Below are 4,763 nucleotides of genomic sequence, written 5' to 3'. Positions count from 1 at the left end.
AGTGTTCACAGGTACTAATCCTGGGGAGGACCCTCAGGACTTCATTGATGAGATGCACAAGACTCTCCGAGTTATGCATGCTACTGAGACGGAGGTAGTGGAGTTGGCCTCCTACCACCTGAAAGGGATGGTCTACTCTTTGTTTGAGATGTGGGAGGAGTCCCGTGAGGAGGGGAGCCCTCCAGCGAGGTGGAGTGAGTTTGAGAGCCTAAAGCAGGGTAGCATGAATGTGTAGGACTACCATATGGAGTTCGCGTGCCTGTCCAAGTATGCTATTCACATGTTGCCCACTATGGAGGCTAGAGTGCGCCGGTTTGTACAAGGCCTTGGCCCCTTGGTTATTAATGAGGTTGTGATGGCTGCCTTGAATTCTGATATGAACTATGGGAAGATGGTGGCATTTGCTCAAGCCACAAAGACCCACAAATTAAAGACCAGGATGGAGCGAGAGGGTAGCACTAAGGCCCTGTCCGTGGGAAACTTTGGTGGTTCTTCCGGTGGTGGTGGTGGTAGGATGACATTTAGGGGAGGGTCATTAGAGCCATCTCAGTCATTCGCTCAGTCCTCGATGTGTGCACAACCATCTAGGCCCAGTCAGCAGTAGTGGAGTCGTTTTAGGCCCAGTCAGGGCAATAGGGGACCCTACCAACAGGGTCGGCCTGGAGGGAGATTCCAGTAGCAATGGAGTCCCCCATGCCCTAAGTGTAGGAGGATGCACTTTGGGGTCTTCTTTATGGACCTACCTATATGCTACGAGTGCGGTATGAGGGGTCACATTCAGAGGGATTGCTGCTCGTCCCGCCAGATCATGGGCAGGGGTGCGGCACATCCAGCTAGTTTTGCAGCTACTACATCTGCAACGCCTCTTCCAGCTCGAGGCACTCCAGCGCCCACAGGGCGTGGTGCAGCTAGGCGTGGTACCCAAAACTCGGGAGGGCCCAGCAGATTTTATGTTATGCGGAGGCGCCGGGATTCATAGGCTTCTCCAGATGTTGTCACATGTATATTGACTGTCCAATCCCATGATGTATATGCTCTTATTGATCTCGGTTCCACTTTGTCATATGTCACTCCTTATGTTGCTATGGAGTTTGGGATAGAACCGGAACAACTTCATGAGCCATTCTCTGTATCTACTCCGATTGGCGAGTCTATTGTGGCCGCAGGGTTTATAGGGATTGTGTTGTCATGGTGCATGGTAGGGACACCATGGTCGATCTCATTGAATTGGGGATGGTTGATTTTGATGTAGTAATGGGTTGGAGTGGCTTTATTCATATTTCCTATGCTTGATTGTCGAACCAGAACCGTTAGGTTTGAATTTCCAAATGAGTCAGTGATTGAATGGAAGGGGGATGATGTGGTGCCGAAGGGTAGGTTTATTTCTTACCTTAAGGCCACGAAGATAATTAACAAAGGGTGTATCTACCATTTGGTCCTTGTTACGGACACCGATGCTGAGGCACCTACACTTGAGTCTATGCCTGTTATGAATTAATTTCTGGGGGTCTTTTCGGATGAGCTCCCTAGGATCCCACCAGACAGGGAGATTGATTTTGGGATTGATGTGATACCAGGCACACAGACTATATCTATTCCACCCTACAGAATGGCACCGGCAGAATTGAAGGAGCTAAAGTAATAATTGAAGGATTTGTTAGAGAAGGGTTTCATCCGGCCGAGTTTGTCGCCTTGGGGTGCACCGGTCCTTTTTGTAAGGAAGAAAGATGGGTCACTGAGAATGTGTATTGACTATCGACAGCTCAACAAGGTCACAATCAAGAATAAGTACCCACTTCCAAGGATAGATGACTTGTTTGACCAATTACAAGGTGCTAAGTACTTCTCCAAGATCGATCTAAGATCCGGGTATCACCAATTGAAGATCAAGGAGCAGGATATTCCGAAAATAGCTTTCAGGACCCGGTATGGGCACTTTGAATTTTTGGTAATGTCCTTTGGGCTAACAAATTCCCTAGCAATTTTCATGGATCTTATGAATCGAGTCTTAAAGCCTTTTCTTAACTCCTTTGTGATAGTGTTCATTGACGATATTCTGGTATATTCGTGCAGTCAGGAGGACCATGTCGATCATCTCAAGTCAGTTTTACAGACCCTGTATCAGCACCAGTTGTATGCGAAGTTTTCAAAATGTGAATTTTGGCTTGAGTCTATCACGTTCTTGGGTTATGTTATCTCTAGAGAAGGAAACAAGGTTGATCCTCAAAAGATTTCAGCGGTGAAGAATTGGCCTAGACCTACTACCCCAATAGAGATTCGCAGTTTTTTGGGTTTAGCTGGATATTACAGAAAGTTTGTGGAGGGGTTCTCTACTCTTGACTCTCCGTTGACTAAATTGATGCAGAAGGCGGTTAAGTTCCAATGGTCATATGATTGTGAAAGGAGCTTCCAGGGGTTGAAATCAAGATTGACTACGGCACCGTTGTTGACCCTACTAGAGGGCACATATGGGTTTGTGGTATATTGTGATGCTTCAAGAATCGGACTTGGATGTGTATTAATGCAACATGGAAAGGTGGTAGCTTATGCTTCTAGGCAACTCAAAAATCATGAAAAGAACTATCCAACACAAGACTTAGAGCTTGTGGTGGTGGTATTTCCATTGAAGATTTGGTGTCATTATCTGTATGGGGTCCATGTGGATATATTCACGGACCATAAGATCCTTCAGTACATTTTCAAACAGAAGGAATTGAATATGAGGCAAAGAAGATGGCTTGAGTTACTCAAGCATTAGCATTGAATCTGAGGCATAGATTTATCACATGCATTAGCTAATAGAGACTGTGGGGAAGTTGTTGAACCATCTTGGCTGGTTTTATTCTTGAATTAGTTGAGGGAAGGTTGGGTCATTAGTGTAGCAGCTCTTGCCATACGAATTCCTATAATCATGCTTGTAATTCTCCCCTCTTTTATAGATTAACATCGTTAGAAGTGTCGGGACGTTATTGTTACACCAAGGAAAGCTATTTCGAGGTATGAAGGCTAAACGCTTCTTCTAGTATCGGAATTCTCGAATCCCTGCAAAACTCCATCATGTGTAGTCGAACTTGAAACACTATTGAGGTGGGATGTTCAAGCTAGTAAATTGATTCCCAAATTGCATAGCGTGTCCGAACCCTCATGTGTTAAAGATTTCTATTGTGACTTAATTATTTTATACCCTTTTTGGGAAGAAAACCTTGTATAAAATTAATATAATCAAACACTTATTTCTTATATGATGAAATCTTATAAACTCATATTGTTGTTAAGGCCAAAGGTGCCAAAGGGATTGATTTGAAAGGAAATCTTTTGTACAAACTGTTATCATTTTGAGAATCCAATTTGTGGTATTGTGGTTACACCTCCACCCATATACAGGGGTGAGGCGGCATGACCGCTTTGTGTAGAGTTATGGTATTGTGGTTACACTTCCACCCACATACATTGGGGTGAGGCGGTAGGGCTGCTTTGTGTAGAGTTGTGGTATTATGGTTACACCTCCACCCGCATACATTGGGGTGAGGCGACAGGGCCGCTTTGAGTAGAGTTGTGGTATTGTGATTACACCTCCACCCGCATACATTGGGGTGAGGCTGCAGGGCAGCTTTGTGTAAAGGTGGTTGCAGATGATCCCCGACTTGAAATTTATGAATGATATTGGAAGTTCTTAATAAATTTATTTTGACTTTAACGGCTATTTAAGCTCTATTATTGTTACCATGATTCATCATATTCATGTTGTATTTCCAAGTCATTGAATAGGTGTTTTGGTTTTCATACTAGTACTATTTGACATGTACTAACGTCCCTTTTGTCGGGGGAACTGCATCTTTAATGGATACAGGTGGTTCCACAGCGGGAGGTATTGACCAGTGATAGCGGTACACTCTCTTCCCAGCTGACTAGGTAAGCCCCACTTCATTTCGGAGGCGTGCATCTTTTATTCCGTGTGTATTATGTTTTGAGGTATAGTCGGAGCCTTATTGCCGGCACGATCATTGTACTCTTTTATATCTATTAGAGGCTCTGTAGACACAGTGTGGATTGTGTATTGGTGTTGGGAAAGTCAAACTAGTAATGTTGTATGTGTATCACATGTTCCACTTCAAATTATGAAAGTGTTTGTATTTTGAGACTTAAAAATGAAGTAACTAATGGAAATGGAGTTGGGGTTGTTTATGAAATCATCTCAGTGTTTAATTAATAGAATATATAGCCTCTTTATTCACGGATAAGTTGGGTAGAAGAAAATCTAACAGGCTTGCTCGACCGGGTTATTTCGGTTGAGCGCCGGTCGTGCTCCCCAAGGTCGGGCCGTGACAAGCTTTTGAGTTGACTTTTTGACTTTTGATTAATAACTTAGTATTTTCTTATGGGATTTATTCCTTTAGCTCGTGTTGATTGTATCGAACTATTTGTGGCTAGATTCAAGACATTTGGAGGCCAATTCGTGAGGCAATGGCGTGTTGGAGTAGGAATTTGTACGGTTTGAGGTAAGTAACAGTTCTAAATTTGGTTCTAAGGGTATGAAACCCTGAATTACGTGTCATGTAATTGACGTTGAGGTGACACACATGCTAGGTGATGGATATGTGGACGTGCACTATAATAATTGTGACTTGGCCAATTCCATGAAAACTGTATAGTTGAATAATCTGTTGTTATCCGTATATTCCCCATGTGTTATAAAAATTGAACTAAAAATTATGTTAGAAATCATGCATAGGCTATGTATTGGTACGATAGGGACCCATAGA

Source organism: Nicotiana tomentosiformis, chromosome 2, assembly GCF_000390325.3.
Source record: "Nicotiana tomentosiformis chromosome 2, ASM39032v3, whole genome shotgun sequence".
NCBI classification, from domain to species: Eukaryota; Viridiplantae; Streptophyta; class Magnoliopsida; order Solanales; family Solanaceae; genus Nicotiana; species Nicotiana tomentosiformis.
This window is presented reverse-complemented; position numbering follows the sequence as displayed.